The 18704-nt window shown below is 45.0% G+C and overlaps 1 protein-coding gene across 6 annotated transcripts in view; it reads left to right on the top strand.

Annotated features, from left to right (window-relative positions):
* The window catches only part of LOC102266692 (neurotrimin), a 965779-nt gene that overhangs the window by 921730 nt on the left and 25345 nt on the right, over positions 1-18704 (top strand). The window lies entirely within an intron of this gene.

Here is an 18704-nt window from a genome sequence, read left to right as displayed (position 1 = left end):
GCCTGCACATCAGCACCATGGTGGGGAGCTCCAGCGGCCACCCCCCCAACCCCCCGCACGGTGTCACCACCTGCGGACACATCACATTTAGGAAGCCCTGCTGTCGGTCCCTGGAATCGCTGAGAACCTGGGGGACCGCGCTTCTCTGCTGCTTCTCTGCGTCTGCCTGCTCATCCTTCCTTCAAGATGTTTTTCTTAGGTGCTGTGTCCCCTTCCTTTTGAAATGACCTCACCAGAGGAAACCTCTCCCTGATACGTGAACAGAGACTTCCTCCTTTAAATTCTTTCTTGTGTGTGTGCTCAGTCGCTCAGTCATGTCTGACTCTTTGTGACCCCAGGGACTGTAGCCCGCCAGGTTCCTCTGTCCATGGGATTCTCCAGGCAAGAATACTAGAGTAGGTTGCCATTTCCTTCTCCAGGGGATCTCCGCGACCCAGGGGATCAAACCCATGTGTACTGCGTTGCAGGCAGATTCTTTACCACTGAGCCACCAGGGAAGCCCAAATTCCACTCTAGTGTGTATTTATTCTTCAAAATATTCTCTGCACCCTTCAGGCACTTGACAACAGAGACTATCCTGTTTAAGCCTCATGGATTGTTCTTCGGAGTCAAATCTGACTCCCCAGTTTTAAGCCCTGGAGGCAAGGCCAGTTTCCATTCTTCTAGGTGCAGGGCCGAGTGCTGTTCTTATGCACAGATAACGCTACAGTCTCAGTGGTCATCATCAGAATCATGAGTTTTGGTAAGTGGAATATCCTAGGCTTTCCAAACACTTTGTTTTCATAACAAATAGAATGAATAATGCAAGAGACATGGAGCTCTCAGTTCAGAAGTTCTGTTTGGGGACATTTTTCCCCATGACTGGGAGGAGCCTTCTTTGATGTAGTGCTAGACAGCGGGTCAGGCCAGGTGTGTGCACCACCCAGCAGAGGGCACCTCAGCCCATGTATATGTCACACTGGGAGTGCATATGAGGTTGAAATTCTCTGAGTTCCTGGGGATGGGGGGAAGTCTGGTTTGTAGGAAAAAACGAAACACCAGAAAGAATTGAAAACAGGATCTGAGAGACTGAATGACCCCTAGAGAATATCATTCTAGAAAGTCAAGTGCTAATGAATCAGGATCTTGGGATTCCGTGAATGTTCCCCAACATGGAACATCTGAGAAATAGATTTACAGGGAAATAAATGGCAAGCTAAGTATTCTGCTAAATAAAGAAAGAAAATATGCTAACATATATGCATGTGTGGGCATGCCGGTGAGTTTGTCTCAATAACTTATAAATGTATGAGCTTACTATCTGGGGTCTGTGTATGCCCAGGAGCATCGACGTGAATAAAAAGAAAATGACGATGTTCTGGGGATGTCTTTGGAGTTTTATGCATCTATTTTGAAAAATATTGAAGAAAAATGTGGGCAGTTCATACAATAAACATTTCCGTGGTTGATGGGGACAATGTATATCATCCCTGGAGACCAGACTGTTGAAAAGTAAAATTTCAGTTACTTTATAGGCTTCGCAAAATATAATCTCCTCTTTTTTTTTTCAGAAAACTGTTAGCAGTGTGTGTGTGCACAGAGCCTAGAATCAGTGTTTCTCTGGGAACGGAAGCAGACAGCTTACCAGCCAGTGTAGCGGGAGCCACCTGGGGGAGGGCACAAGAACGGGGTAGAGGACGTGACCTTCAGTGGAATCCAGAACCGAGACTCCTAAGGTCAAGAGGGCTGTGAGCGTCTCAAGAATCCACAAGCTATTTGAAGGAATGTCAACTTTCTCAGTGCACAGACCATCCAGATTTACTTAAAGGACACGGCGATTTTAAGAAGCTGCAAAACTCGAGGACAGCCAAGATTCTGACACGCGATGAAATTTGTTTGGCACCTGTGTTATTCCAAGCTACTAAAGTTAGCTGCACGTTTTAGTGTACATTCCTGTGAGTTTTAACATATGCTCGGACTCATGTACCCACCACCGCCAGAACTGGACACAATACATGGCGTGCATCATCTTGCCCTTTTGCGATCAAGCTCTTACCCTTCTCCCAACCTCTGCTGCTCAGACGCCACGAATTCTGTTCATCTGTTTTCAAGTTCACTGACGCTTGACTCTGTTATTTTCATTCCACTGTTGAGCTTATCCAGCAAATATCTGAAATTCAGTTCTAAATATTTTCATTTTTTTATTGTTTATGGCTTCTGGGTCTCTGTGGAAATTCTCTATTTTCATATTCCTTTTGAGAGGGCTACCTTTTACTTCATGGGACACAGTTATGCTAGCTGCTTTAAGTCTTTGATCATGGTAACATCTAGGTCTTCTCTGAGTGGGTTTCTGTTAACGGTCTTTTCCCTAGTGAATTGTTCAGCTTTGCCTTGTTCTTTGTGTGATTACTAATGGACTGTATCCTGCCCGTTTTGAATATTATGTTAGTAGACTCTCAATCTGGTTAAAATCCTTTGAGAATACACTGGGAGGTAGAATCGACCCAGTTTTAGCAGCCAACTAGACCAAAATCACTGCAGATGGTGACTGCAGCCATGAAATTAAAAGACGCTTACTCCTTGGAAGGAAAGTCATGACCAACCTAGATAGCATATTCAAAAGCAGAGACATTACTTTGCCAACAAAGGTCCAACTAGTCAAGGCTATGTTTTTTCCAGTGGTCATGTATGGATGTGAGAGTTGGACTGTGAAGAAAGCTGAGCACCAAAGAATTGATGCTTTTGAACTGTGGTGTTGGAGGAGACTCTTGAGAGTCCCTTGGACTGCAAGGAGATACAACCAGTCCATTCTAAAGATCAGTCCTGGGTGTTCTTTGGAAGGAATGATGCTAAAGCTGGAACTCCAATACTTTGGCCACCATGCGAAGAGTTGACTCACTGGAAAAGACCCTGATGCTGGGAAGGATTAGGGGCAGGAGGAGAAGGGGACAACAGAGAATGAGATGGCTGGATGGCATCACCGACTCGATGGACATGAGTTTGAGTGAACTCCAGGAGCTGGTGATGGACAGGGAGGCCTGGTATGCTGCAATTCATGGGGTCACAGAGTCCGACACGACTGAGTGACTGAACTGAACTGAGACCAGTTAGGCTTACACCACAGTCCTGGCCCTCCTGCTCCTGTGGCTCTAATATTCGTTCTGATTTCAAAGTGTTGACAGTGTTGGAAGATTGTTCTGCATTGGCCAGCCAGGACCCTGAGTGGAGGCATGAACCACAGTTTAGTTCTCAAAGCCCTTGGTGTGCTGTCCTGGGTGAGTTCCACACACAGTCAACGGTGAGCCTGAGATTGCTCACAAGCTTCATGTGAGCTCCCTTGTCTCTGAGATTTCCCCCCACAGGCTGGCTCCCTGGGTCCCCCTTCCTTGCCCGCAGCTTAGAAAGCAGAAGCCTTAGCTCCCATGAATGTCTCTCACTTCCTGTGACTGCAAGTCAAACTGCAGGGCAAAGCAGGGAAAGAGGAGAGAAAACTATAACTTAAATTCCTTCTGTTCTTCTGAACACAGTTCCCTTAGTATTCTCTTAGTACCGCGGGTCCCAAAGAAGGTCTGGCTTGTTTTGCTGTTTTGTCTTCAATTTTAGGTGGCCTCTGAGGTTGCCACCATTGCTTCTGGACTTTAGCTTCAGGACTGAGGTTTACCACAGGGCAAGGAGAGGGGGAAAAAGAACAAAACAAGTAACAAAAACAAAAAATAATGTCTCTCCATCTTGAAAGTTTTCCCTTTCCTTTCCTCAGACCAAAAAGCGAGGGTTTATCATGTTTTTTCCGTTAGCATCCTCTACGCAGTTTTAGATTCTGGCTGCTCTGAGTCAAGCCAAGAAAGAGGAAGAAAAATACCAAGAAATTTACCTCTGTGGTATTCTTCATACAAGTTTCGATTCTCCCCTTCATGTACCTTCTATTCTTTACTTTTCAGAGTCCTCAGGTTTTTAAAAATGTTTCTTTTCTAGTTGTAAGAAGCAGGAGAGATCAGGTGAAGTGTGTTTGTGTGTGTATGCTCAGTTACTTTAGTCGTGTGTGATTCTTTGCAACCCCACGGACTGTAGCCCACCAGGCTCCTCTGTCCATAGGATTCTCCAGGCAAGAATACTGGTGTGGGTTGCCATGTCCTACTCCAGGGAATCTTCCCAATCCAGGAATCAAATCCAATTTAATGTGATTTGAGTCTCTTAAGTCTCCTGCATTGACAGGCTGATTTTTTACTTCTAGCGCCGCCTGGGAAGCCCCAGGTAAAGTGTGTTTACTCCATCTTAACTGGAACTATGAACGCTGTCATAAGAATTGATGATACTGACAATAACTAATTAAATCAGTCCAGCTTTTTATTATCACTATGTTTGTGTGACTTTAAATGATATCTATGAACAGACATCCCCACCGCCCTGCCTTTGATAAACCATCGATGTAGGAAAATGGAAGCTGGGAATAATAGGAAAAGGGACTACAGAGTCAGGTATGTATGTCATACCCCTTCAATTATAGGGGAGGCACAGGGTTTAAAAAGATGCAGTCCAGAATTTCTATGGCAGAGCAAGGATACGAAAAAAGAATCAAATACACTGTAGCCTCCAGTGGACACGACCTGTCTGTAGGGGAATCCACTCCCCCAGACCCAGGATATCAGTGGTGGGAGGCAAATCTCCAAGAAGAGCGGAGGAAGTCAGGGATTGTGCTAAGCAGGTCCAGTGTGCAGAAGGAAGGGTCTGAAAGAGTGTGGAGGTGCAGCAGAGGAAGCAGTTTAGGAAACAGCGTGGCCTAGGGACAACAGGGAACAGGAGGCAGCTGGAGAGGTCAGACACTTCCATCAGGAGACATGCGCGTCAGGGGCCAGGGGACTGCAGCTCACGGCCAAGTCCCGTCTACCTACTGTTTTTTGTGTGCCCTGCAAGAATGTCTTCTTATGTTTTTAAATAGCTGAATGTCCATCAAAAGAAGAGGAATCGTTTGTGACACAGTAAGATGATGTGACATGAAAATGTTGTGCATAATCCACTTTGCTGGAATCCTCTCCTTCTGGCTCTTTCTCGTGGCTTCTTTTGAGTGACAGTGTCAGAGTTCAGAAGTCCCTGCACAGGTAGTATGGCCTCAAATATTTGGGAGGTCTCAAATATTTGCCACATGGTCAAAAAAAGTGTGCTGACCCTGTTCTAGAGGCTCGGTGATGATGAGAGCCTCACAGAGAAGGGAGGTTCCTTGGGCTGATGCTGGGGTCTTCAAGGCATCACAGAACACTCAGGTGAGGTCTGGGAGTCAGCTGTGCCCACAGGCTTCATACAAACCTGGCTATGGCCAAGTCCTCCCATGGGGCTGGCAGTGGCTTTGAGCTCTGATGAGAACAGAGCAGTTGTGGGGGCGAGCTTCTGATTTACCTGAACTACTGAGTGACTGTCTCCAGCAGACACCTTTGGTTCTCCCTGCTTTCTCTGTTTAACGTGTTATTTTATCATCTGCTTATGCTCTGTCTCTCTCTGCCCCTTTCTTCACCAGTTGCTGACTTCACTGGTTGATCCACGAGCTCCCATCCACCCCTCCCCTGCACCATGGAAGGTGCCAGCTGTCAGGTCGCAGATGTGGTCTGCTGAAGAAGAGAATTAGAACAGAAAGAAAGAATAACTTGTTGTCCCCCAGTTATAGGTGTTAGATTTTTCACTTCAAGGATCAATGTCATCAAACAAAAGTATTCCTCTATCCCAGATCTTGGGGTTGTGGGAAAGGAAAAGAGTGACTAGGTTGGAAAGAAACCAGAGGGGTGGGAGTTAACGCCATCTAAGCAGAGCAGCTGAGGAGAGGCAGAGAGGGAAAGAACTCAGCGGCCTCAGGGCAGGTAGAGCACAGGGCTCCAGAGGAGGAAGGGGCTTGGGGAGGTCACGTGCATCTCTGTGCACTATAGGTGTCAACCGCCGTGAAGCAGGTGCCGAGGTGTCTCAGGGAGGTTTTGATGCGCCAGCATGGTTTTGCCCTATTAGGTCAAGTTCAAGTTCAAGCCCTTGCTTGCATCCACATCCCGGTTGCCAGCTTCCATTCCTTGCCTAGAGCTCTCATCATCGTGCCTGTTAGTGTTTCTGCTGTGGAGGCTGCCGGTGTCTCTGCAGAGGCCCGTTTTGTGTGGACGGTAGCACTTTTTCCCTGCCTGCCCATCCCAGGAAGGTAGAGAGCCTAGTCACGTTCCGTGCAATCATTCCACTGCTAATTGCATATAGACAGAGCTGAATCACCAAGCTGATTCCACTCGGGAAAAAATGCAACCCAATTGATGATGCCATAAGAAGACTCTCTGAGACACTTCTGATTAGACACTTCTGAAACCCGCTGCATCCTAACTCATTCAGAGGAAGCAGGGGCCTTAGCTACAAGAGCTTTTAATGAGGGGTATTTGTGGAGATGGACAAACCAAGCTCTTTTCTTATTCACTCCAGGTCTAGCTTGATGGAGGCTTTTTAGTTCCCCCTTAGGAAATGTGCAATAAAATTATTTAACCTTAGGAGATTAGGACACATAAAGGACACTCTTTATGTGTCCAGTTCTGTATCAAAAGAAATAATAAATTTAAAAGATATCTGCTGGTTTCTTAAAAGTCACCAAAGAAGGTTTGAATAGTTCATTACAAGAGCCAGACTAGTCACTGGAATTATAGTCAGTTATTTCATTCATTCAGTCTTGACCATATAATCATTCGATGACTTCTGTGTGTTCAATGCTGCTATACATATTGGAGCTAAAGATAAATAAAATACCCTTCTGTCTTATAAATTTGAGGGGGGTAAACACATGCAATTACATAACAATGCACTGTGATTGGTGCAACACTGGAAGCAAATAAATGAATAAATAAATAAACTGTAGAGAGGAGGTAAGGAATTTTGATTGCAAGAAAGGGTTCCCAAAGGAGTGATATCTAAGATGGTTTTGAAGGCGAAAAGGGAGAGGATGCAAAGCACGGATGAACAGCTCAGTTTGTAGGAACTTCATGGTACATCTAGTGGGTGGGGGGAGAAAGGAGCTGGAACAGAAGACTCTAAAGACATGGATGAGAGCCAGCTCAGAAAGAGCAGTGGAGCAGGACAAGGGGTTAAGATTGGGGGAGGTGAGTTTTGTTTTTTTGTGTGTGTTGTAATCATTTGGGAATCAATACTAAATATAATAACCTGGAGGAAGGGGTAACAGTGGAGAAGGGGTTGTAATAATCCAGAGTAGGTAACTGGGATTGAATTAACACAGTTAACAGTATGAGAGAAAGAAGAAAATGGATTTGTTGATCGGAGGGAAGGAATGAGTGAAAAAGTAGGAATCAAATGTGACTCTATTTTATCCTGGGAGACTGGGGAGGAAGCCCCACCACCAGCAGAGATTAGCAGATGCTGGATGAGAGCAGGTTTGAGGGGTGAGATGATGATTCAGCCCGGGGTATCTGGGAGGCACATGAGGGGCGTTTCCCTGGCAGTTTCAGAGACAAAAGTCAGCAGATCGTCCTGGGATGCTGACATGGACATGGAAATCGGGAGTAGAGCTGGTCATTTAAACTGTAGACATGGGATTCAGAGTATACATTGACCAAGGGGACGAGATAGAGGAGAGCTGAGGAGGGGGTCACTTGAAAGATGCCATCAAATTGCCAAATTGCTCCTAGAATCTGTTCCTTCTGACTCTTTTAGATCCTCCTTTTGTGAAGGATCTAAAAACAATTTGCTCAAGTTCTCTCATACAATTCTCAGACCCAACCTAGGAAGGAGGAATAAAAGCATTTCCACATGTCACTAACAAGGGAACTGGGGCTCAGCAGTTTACTCAAGGCTGCGTAATTCCTAAGAGAAAGAGCCATAATGAGGGCTCAGAAGCACCGAGTTTGTTCTGACAAATCATGGTCGTCTTGTTTTCTTACATTGCGCTCCATCCACACGCAGGTGTGCACGCCTGTGTTTAGATTTTGTGTGAGATGAAGAGAGATGGAAGGAAACCTTAGCAGTGGAGCTGATGAAAGAGTAAATGAGCTCCTCTTTTTCCTGCACCTCTCTTCACTTCTGCGTGACGGGATTGAAGGCCCACCTGTGTGTGGAGTTCCACTCAGAGCTGAGGAGGGAGGCGGTCCCAGACAGCCAGGCAGGGTCGTGCACACATCTCAGCCAGTGTGATTCGGTAGCAGGCAGATTTGGTGGTGGGTAGATTTTGAGAACTATTTGCAAAGATTATTATGTTATGTTAAATATGTTCAAAAGTGATAGTGAAAGTGGCTAAGTCGTGTCCAAGTCTTTGCAACCCCATGGACCACATAGTCCGTGGAATTCTTCAGGCCAAGATACTGGAATGGATAGCCATTCCCTCCTCCAGGGGATCCTCGCAACCCAGGGATCAAACCCAGGTCTCCCACATTGCAGGCTGATTCTTACCAGCTGAGCCACCAGGGAAGCCCTAAATATGTTCAAAGGCTATAATCAAATTTAGTATAAACAAAGGTTTTCACCATGCCTCCCTTTCTCCCTGGACCCAAATAATCCTACATCCTCAGGCTTCCTCTTACCCTGGTGGGTGGCCTGTGTCCCCATCTCCTCCCTGGGCCAACTGGAAGTGCAAGCTGGCATTTCCAGCTCCAGCATTGATGACCCTTGCAGCTTTCTCTCAGGATCCGATCTGACTTTATTCATTAGATTATTTTAACTATAGATCTGATCCCATCCCGGGCTTTCTTCTCTCTCCCTTCCCCGAAGCGGGCATGTTTTCACAGCCTGTTTGCTTGGTACGTCACCAATGCTCCCTCCGTGTCCAGCAGGCCTCTCGTTGGCCTCCAGTGGTCGTGGGTCTCAGGGAGAAAACAGATCCCCACCCACTACACTGCGTTCCTCCTACGTCTGGGTGGGAGGAAAATTCCTCTTGTTTAGTGAACAAAGCACCGCTCAGATCTGCATGCCTATTCTTCAAAAGGATGATTTATAAGTTACTTCACTTTCCATCCTCTACAAAATATTTAACATATACACAAGGCTGTGCTTTACTCCTAGAGTTATTCCTTTTTCCGATCATCAGTTATATTTTAAAGAGTTTTCTCATTTTTCTTTGTAAAACTGGGGGTTGATAGAGACTTGGTTCCGTGCAGTCACTGTTAGATGAACCGCAGGACCATAGAGGGGGCAATATGAATCTTTCTGGGTCCTGTGCTCCTTTTAGACCCCTTTTCAGAAAGAAATAGAATCTCTTGTTAAAACACACATACACACATGCAGAGGCTTACGTGCATGATGTCATTTCCTTAGCTTCAGAAACCCCTAGGGTTGGAGTTCTAGTTTTAAGATAAAAAATCCTGCTCTTAATCCAGAAACCATCATCATGGCTAAAGCACAGACACCCCTGCTTTCCCAAGGCAACTCAGGACCGAGTGGCTACAGTGACGCCCTGCAAGTGGACTTCTGACCATTTGTGTGCATAATAGAGCCCGGAACCTTAACCCATTAAGAATCTTTTTTAAAAAATCCATTAAATTAATCTGGACAAGGGTTTTCAAAGCAACTTCAAATTCCGCAGCCCTCATTCCTGGCTTATATCTCTAGGGATTTAGAAAAAGAGAATGCAAACAGCCGACGTTCGAGGTAATACGACACTGCGGAGTTCTATATTTATCCCCTATCAATGTCTTTCAGATCAAATTGGCTGAGTTTACAAATCAAAAGCTGATTCCTTCATTTATTTTATTTATTTATTTTTTTTTTTTAGCAGCCATCAGCTGCACCATTGCAAACATCCAGGTTCCAGACATCAAGCTGCAAACTCTAAACCTCCAGCTGTATGTTTTCTGACTTTGAAACCATCCCCCATAATAGAGGGTCTGCATGCAAACCTGAGCTAGGGGTCCTCGTGAAAAGGCAGGCAGCAGAGGGACACAGAACCCCAAGAGCCCAGCCGGCTGCTGGAGCTGGGTCTGCAAAAACAGCTTGTTGTTAAGGGAAGGGATGGGCCTCGGAGATACATGGGACCTGGTGTGGTGGAATGCAAAGGGGTCATTTTCATATAATTGTGCTTTGGTTGTAGCTCCTCCTTAATACAAATGTAAAGATGATTCCCAGAAAGAGTCCCACTTTAAAAATTAAGGGAATTCTCTTTTCTTTTTATATATCCATAAAATATATTTCATGTATGCATATTCATATGTTTTCACAAGCATACATTTGGTTTCAACTGTCACATGTGTTCTTAATATGTCAGGATCTATGCAAGTGTTTTGCTCTTACCTTTATCTCTAGATAGGTAGGTATGCAGATAGATTGATAGATATATAGATGATAGATACGGTGTTAGATGGATGATACATAGATAAGTAGATAGATTGATAGGTTGATAGGGTGATAGGCATGCAATTTACAGTTGAATCAATTTATGTAAATTTAATTGGATTCTAATTACGTCTTTGTGATGGAATCAGCTTAATAGGCTAGTTTGAAGGTTGGGGGGACTCCCTCGTCTGTGTGGGGACGCTGTGAGAAATGATGAGGTGTTTCCCAGGTCTAAGAGAGGTCCGCCAGCGGTGGTGACGACTCTGAGCCTGGCAGGCGGGCACGGGCAGGGACTGCAGCTCCTTCTCCCCAGTACCCAGTGCGGATGCGTTTAGGGAGGGCTCCTTTCCTGTAATGGGAGCCAGAGACTCAGGAAAACTCATCCCACCCCACTCCCCAGCACTGGGCCCTGTGTTTGATGCATAACATTCTCATCAACGGTTTGAAGCTGTACCTCAATGCAAGAGCAGGAATAATCCAGAACTTTTCTCTGAAGAGATATTTGACATTCACTCATTCTTAGAGAGACTGTTAGACTCTCCATTCTACCACCCAGGCTATCTGCATCCAAAGAAAAGTTCAAGAAAAATACATACGTGGGTGTGTGTGTGCGTGTGCACATGTACACATGCTCAGTCATGTTTGACTCTTCGTGACCCCAAGGACTGAGCCACGCCAGGCTCCTCTGTCCATGGGATTTTCCAGGCAAGAGCACTGAAGTGGGTTGCCATTTCCTCCTCCAGGGGATCTTTCCAACCCAAGAGGATTGAACCCATGTCTCCTATATTAGCAGGTAGGTTCTTTACCACTGAGCCACCTGGGAAGCTTCTAATGTGTGCGTGTGTGTGTATGTATGTATGTATACACATGTTGGTGGGGGGGCAGCACTTCTCAGGTGGCTATGTGGGTAATCTCCAACATGGTAATTGCCAGTGCAGAAGATTTAAGAGATGCGGGTTTGATCCCTAGGTTGGGAAAATGACCTGGAGAAGGAAATGGCAGTCCACTCCAGTATTCTTGCCTGGAGAATCCCATGGACTGAGGAGCCTGGCAGGCTTTAGTCCATAGGGTGGCAAAGAGTAGGATACACCTGAAGCAACTTAGCATGCACCCACGTGTATATATGTATGTTCTTGTATTCTTAGCTGTGAAATTAGAGACATTTCTCAAGCCCCGAGTTGGTCTCACATGGGCTATACAGCTGCACCTGCCTTCTTAGAAGAAAGGATCCCCAGGAATTGTAACCTTTGTAAATAAATCAATCAAGACTTTGATTTTCTAAATCAAAATCTCCTAATTTAAGAGAACAAGAGTAGAACTTTCCAGTCCCAGGATCTGTGGTGCATCATTTGTAAAGTTATTATGATTCAGTCCCCCTGGAAAAGCAGAGGTCTGGTCATTCTTTCATTTTCTCATTGAGATGCTCCTGTATCAAGGACCTGGAGTATTCCAATATGCTCATGTCAGTTGTGGGTTAGTATGGGTAATCACGAGAGCTGCTGGTTGGTCAGAGGTTACCGTGTGCTGAGTACTTGACTATACTTATTGAATACTCACAACCACCCTATACAGTGGTGTCATTTTCTCATTTTAAAGAAGAGGAATCAGAAGAATGGAGAGTGAGCCATTAGCTAGGATGACCTCAGGGGCCAATGTGCAAACATGGGAACTCACCCCTGCCCACAGTGCGGCGGAGGCCAGTGGGGCTAAGACCTGAGATCAACGCTTCAACCATTTTGCTCCAGCTGAATACCAGTCCCTCGGAAGCTCTCCTGTGTCTATTACTCAGCAGTAACAAACATTGCATTAATATTTAGAAATGACTTTTGACACTGGTCATCTCGCCCTGTCACAGCAGATGTGGCTTTTGTCTGGAGCCCACGAGCCCCCAGCCTAATCCCACAGCCCCAGGATTCCCCCAGCACCAGGTTAAGATGGCCCTGAGGGCCCATCTCCATGCCTAGAGACCCCAGCTTTACCTCTTGTTAGTCCTCGGAGGCCCCCTCCACGCAGCCCCCCACCACTGCCTCTTCAGGCTGAGGTAGAGTGAGGGTCTGCTATAAGGGTTCTTGGCTGAAGCCTAGGAGACCCAGGCTGCTCTGAGTTCTCAGCAAGAGTGGCGGAGGGGGTTGAGGAGGCTTCCTTGCTGCATCGGCAGCTGCTGACTCTGGATCACACAGCAGCCTCGCCCACCTCTAATGTCTTCCCTGAACACATCTTCTCTAGTTCCACCCTTGCCACTTCCTCCTTCAGATCTCAGACAAGCTCTCTGGCTTTTGAGGGCTGCTGTTGAGGGTACCAACCATGCTTCTATCACCACGTGTTTGCAGACCAGACCTCCCAGCACCTGAGCAAAACCATGGCTTCCTCCATCAAAGCACAAAACTTCCCATGCTGCTCAGCTCAAAATCAAGACACCTTGGAGGGACACCCTCTTACCTGTCCTGTAAAGAGCTCTCCCCAAAGCCCAGTCAGCATTGAACAGGAACTTCCTGATGCAAATCAAAAGGGAGGAGGGAACCAGAGTCTAGAGGACTAGTTTAGGACTAGACGAATCTTCCCAGGTGGGCTTTCCCTGGTGGCTTAGCTGGTAAAGCATCTGCCTGCAATGCAGGAGACCTGGGATCAAGCCCTGGGTTGGGAAGATCCCCTTGAGAAGGGAACGGCTACCCACTCCAGTATTCTGGTCTGAAGAATTCCAGGTACTGTGTAGTCCATGGGGTCACAAAGAGTCGGACATGATTGAGTGACATTCACTTTCAGACAATCTAGAGGATGAATCTAGGACTAGACAAGTCTAGGACTAGATTAGTCACAGAATTTGAGATAATTTTTTAAACGATTCCAAATTTGGAATTCTAGAACCCTATGCTTTTTTTTCTCTTAGTTTCTGAGGTCCAGTGATTTTTTATTTCAACTTATATTTATGCCATAAAAATATTAAGCCAGGAGACAGCTGTGCCTTCTTCTCCTCTCCAATAGCTGCAGCTGTTCTTGACAAGTGTTTCTCGGGTGAGATAAAAATGATAACCATGGCTATTATTATTTTCAGTTATACAGATTTCAAAGCCCAATCTATGAACTCGGAAACTTGGGGTTTCTTTTCCAAAGGAATATTACTTACACAGGGCAGTTTTTGTCCTTCTGTGGGTTATAAACTTCTGAGCTTAAGTCCTCCGAAGAGTATGAAGCTTCTTCGGAGCTTCAGGAAATGAAATCCAACTTACTTCCTTTCCCTACTTGGATTGTCAGAGTCCACTTAATGAAATAGTTCTGTTCCTGAAAAGTTAGTTGCAAAACAAATTCTGTTAGATAAATCACATTGCCTCATTGATCTCCATTTTTAAATAAAGGATGCATTCCCCAAGGAAATAACTGGCCCCAAGATTAAATATAAATTATACTAAACCCTCGATAAAACTTTTAAAATCACATATTTAAAGAAAGGCTATTGTTAGAATACTAGAGGGTGATGATATTTTTTAAAGTCAGGAAGTACAAATACTTTTCCAGGAACAGTTACCAAAGGTGGTGCTGTTTGGGAACAGAGTGAATGAATAAGGGCGATATGATACATATATACCTTGGAATATTATTCAGCCATAAAAAGGAGCAAAATTGAGTCATTTGTAGAGATGTGGACGGACCTAGAGACTGCCATACAAAGTGAAGCCAGTCAGAAAGAGAAAAGCAGGTATTGTATATTAATGCATATAGATGGAAACTAGAAAAAGGGTACAGATGAACCTACTTTTAGGACAGAAATAGAAACACAAATGTTGAGAACAGACTTATAGACACAGTGGGGGCAGGGGAGGACGGGATGAATCGGGAAAGTAGTGTTGACATACACACACTACCATGTGTAAAATAAGTAGCCAGTGGAAGGCTGCTGCACAGCACAGGGAGCTCAGCGCGGCGCTCGGCGATGACCTCAAGGGCTGGGGTAGGGGAAGGGTGGCAGGGAGGCTCCAGAGGGAACGGATATATGCGTGCTTAAAGCTGATTCCTGGGCCAGGAAGATCCCCTGGTGAAGGGATAGGCTATCCATTCCAGTATTCTTGGGCTTCCCTGGTGGTTCAGATAGATGGTAAAAATCCACCACCTGTGATGTGGGAGACCCAGGTTCGATCCCTGCATTGGGAAGGTCCCCTGAAGCAGAGTATGGCAACCCATTCTAGTATGGGAGTCCCCATGGACAGAGGAGCCTGGTGGGCTACAGTCCACGGGGTCACAAAGAGTCGGAATGGATTGAGCGAGGAAGCACAGCACAGCATAGCTGATTCACGTTGTGTACGGGAAAACCAACGCAACATTATAAAACAATTATTCTCCAATTAAAATAAAATTAATAATATAGAAGCAATAAATAAAAAGAAAAAAGAGGTTGACAAACTTCCAATTATGTAAACTACATCTTGAGTGCCTTGAAAGCCAGAAATGCCCAAGACATGGTCCCTGCTGTTAAAGAGCTTCAATTACATGGGAAATAAAGCCAGTGCACGAGGCATAAAACCACCATTAGAAAACACTCATAGCTGCGGGATTAATAGGTGTGGGCGCCATCCTGTGACCTAGTGTGCTGCCTCTGTCCACATGTGTGATCCTGGACTCGTCTGAGCTTCAGTTCCCCACATGAAAAATACAGGACTAACCTAGATCCCTAATTCCCAAAGTTGAGTATACATGAGAGTTTTTAGAACTCCTCATCCCAGGAGATCCTGATTCATTAGGTATGACTGGCAACTAAAATTCTCTATTCAAACAATGATTCTATGCAATTCTATTGACATCAGCCTCTGTCCTGCCTCTGTGGATCTGTTTTCTTTTTGTCTCCAATATTTTTATAAGTTCTCCATTTGAGCGACAAAGCACTGATCATTTCATAGCCAGAATACAGATGCTATTAAAGGAAAACTTTCCTTGAATCATTAACTCTATAAATTCAGATTTCAGTTAATGTTTTTTTTCTTTTCTGTTTGCTTGCTTAAGTAGTACTGATGGTTACCTCATTTCTGGTGATTCAGAGTTTTATTTGTTATCTACGTATATGTATGTATGTTTAGTCGCTAAGTCATCTCTGACTCTTTGTGACCCCATGGACTGTAGCCCGTCAGGCTCCTCTGTCCATTGGATTTCCAGGTAAGAATACTGGAGTGGGTTTGGCATTTCCTTCTCCAGGGGATCTTCCTGGAACAGGGATCAAATCTGTGTCCTCTGCATCGGCATGCAGGTTCTTTACCACCAAGCCACCTGGGAAACCCATATATGTATATATACACTAGCTTTCTCTCTGGTTTTGATATTTTTGCTTCTAATTGAGAAAAAGTATATGAGGAGAAAGGTGAAAAATATGACAATGAAAGCTAAAATGTGTAAAGCATTTTAATCTATACATATTAATTTTCACATACCTTACCCAATTTAATTAGGAAGTGTAGGGACTTCTGCTTTATTGATTATGCCAAAGCCTTTGACTGTGTAGATCACAGCAAACTGTGGACAATTCTTCAAGAGATGGGAATACCAGACCACCTTACCTGCCTCCTGAGAAATCTTTATGTAGGTCAGGAAGCAACAGTTAGAACTGGACATGGAACAACAGACTAGATCCAAATTGGGAAAGGAGTACATCAAGGCTGTATATTGTCACCCTGCTTATTTAACTTACATGAAGAGTACATCATGCGAAATGCCGAGTTGGATGAAGCACAAGCTGGAATCAAGATTGCTGGGAGAAATATCAATAACCTCAGATACACGGATGACACCACCCTTATGGCAGAAATTGAAGAGGAATTGAAGAGACTCTTGATGAAAGTGAAAGAGGAGAGTGAAAAGCTGGTTTAAAACACAACATTCAAAAAACCAAGGTCATGGCATCCAGTCCTGTCACTTCATGGCAAATAGATGGGAAACAATGGAAATGGTGACAGACTTTATTGTCTTGGGCTCCAAAATCACTGAAGATGGTGACTTCAGCCATGAAATTAAAGGACACTTGCTCCTTGGAAGAAAAGCTACGGCCAAACTGGATAGCATATTAAAAAGCAGAGATATTACTTTGCCAATAAAGGTCTGTCTAGTCAAGGCTATATTTTTTCCAGTAGTCATGTATGGATGTGAGAGTTGGACTATAAAGAAAGCTGAGCACCAAAGAATTGATGATTTCAAACTGTGCTGTTGGAGAAGACTCTTGAGAGACCCTTGGACTGCAAGGAGCTCCAACCAGTCCATCCTGAAGAAGATCAGCCCTGCATTTTCATTGGAAGGACTGATGCTAAAGCTGAAACTCCAATACTTTGGCCACCTTATTCGAAGAAGTGACTCATTGGAAAAGACCCTGATGCTTGGAAAGATTGAAGGCAGGAAGAGAAGGGGAACAACAGAAGATGAGATGGTTGGATGGCATCACTGACTCGATGGACATGAGTTTGAGCAGGCTCCGGGAGTTGGTGATGGACAGGGAAGCCTGGTATGCTACAGTCCGTGGGGTCACAAAGAGTCGGACACGACTAAGCAATTGAACTGAACTGAACTGTAGGGACTTCGCTGGCAATCCAGTGGTTAAGACTTTGCCTTCTGTTGCAGAGTCGTCCAATGCATGTGGTGTGGGTTCAATCACTGGTCAGGGAGTTAATATCCCGCGTGCCTCAAGGCCAAAAAGCCAAAACAGGCAAGGGAAACAATATTGTAACAAATTCAATGACTGTACTTTTTCTCTAATTCTCCGTTTGTTCTAGAGAACACAGGTTAGTCAAATTAAGCTTCCTTGGTTTTTGCAGGATGACGTTAGCGTAATTCTCTTCCTCCGGTAATACAGATGTAGGTCAGTAGGAAACATACACTTTGCCCAAATCTTAAACTATCCAGCTTCCTTCCCTACATAAAATTGCCTGATATTAATATTGTAAATTTCACATAAAGTAGCACAATGTTCCCACAAAAAACTTGAGAATTAATATTTTTTTTTACTATGATTGCCCTAATATTTACATACTTGCATTTCACCCTATGGCAATATCCCCCTCTCTGCCTCAACTTCTCCATTTGGATGTTCCTATAACAAGTTCCTATAACAATGTAGGAGACCTGGGTTCGATCCCTAGCTCGGGAAGATCCCCTGGAGAAGGAAATGGCAACTCACTCCAGTATTCATGCCTGGAAAATCCCATGGACCAAGGAGCCTGGTGGGCTACAGTCCATGGGGTTACAAAGAGTCGGACACGACTGACTGACTTCATACTTCATACATAACAAGTTCATCGGAGTTTGGTTCCTGTATGTCTTACTGTGGTCGCACAAGAACCTGTTTGATTGGTAGAATTAAACCAGATGCGTGATCTGTGGTTGGAGAGAACAAGGGACCCGGGAACCCTGAGTCGTTTTGTTTCCTTGCTTTGATGGTGTCATCGAAGCCTCCCAGGAGATCTGAGGTCCTACCAGCCACTGTCCTGACACTGGAGCTCAATCCAGAAACAGCTCACCAGAGCTAATTTATTTCCTAATGCTACAGCACTGTTAATTTATAAATTACACTGGTAATTCGAGCTATTATTAATTTCAGATGGTGTAGGGCAAGCCTAATTAAAATATGACACCAATTGCCACACATATGTACCAAGGACCACCATTTAAAATTAATGGGAATATTAAGTGTGACACGAGTGTCCGCGATGCTCTGCACAGTAATTACAGCATCTAGCGGGGAAGATCTGACACGTGTAGGCTCACGGTGGGTGCAAGTAAACAACCACAACGTAAAAGGGAGCGCGAGCTCTCCATTCAAGCCTCTTCTCCGCATTTCCTCCACCCTTCATCAGTTCAAGGTTGGTGCTCTTTCCCCTGAAGATGCTTAGGGAGCAGTGACAGACAATTAAGGCCACTGTGACAATTAAGGCCACTGTGCTTACTGGTGGGGACCATGAGTCTCTATGGGCTAATGTTGACTGTCGTCTCAGACTCTGGACTTTGGGGCCCTGCCTGCTACTTTAAGCGTGTTCTTGGTTCTTCCCGTGGATTTATTAACACTTGCTTGCCTGCTGTGATAGATGCTGTCCGCAAGCAATACAGGCAGGGGAGCTCCTGTACGTGTATACCACAGGTTTCATAGGGCAGAAAGACACCTGGGGGATGCTCAAGTTGGACTAGGTCTGGATGATGACAGACTTATCAAGACCCAGGAGTGCTGGCCCCTCTGGGCAGGCAGTGGTTCTTCTGTGTACGAGAGCTGTTTTCTTCTATGTCATTGTCATCACTCTTGCTATTAACCATTATAAAAATGGTGATCTTAGCAATGTCACTTAACAAATACAAGCATTGTTTACATGTTATTGTTGTTCAGGCGCCCAGTCATGTCCGACTCTCTGTGACCTCATGAACTGCACCACGCCAGGCCTCCCTGTCCATCACCAGCTCCCGGAGTTTGCCCAAGTTCATATCCA

This window comes from Bos mutus, chromosome 29, assembly GCF_027580195.1.
Source record: "Bos mutus isolate GX-2022 chromosome 29, NWIPB_WYAK_1.1, whole genome shotgun sequence".
Taxonomy (NCBI): domain Eukaryota; kingdom Metazoa; phylum Chordata; class Mammalia; order Artiodactyla; family Bovidae; genus Bos; species Bos mutus.
The sequence above is the reverse complement of the archived record's forward strand: the minus strand, read 5'-3'. Positions and strand labels throughout refer to the sequence as shown.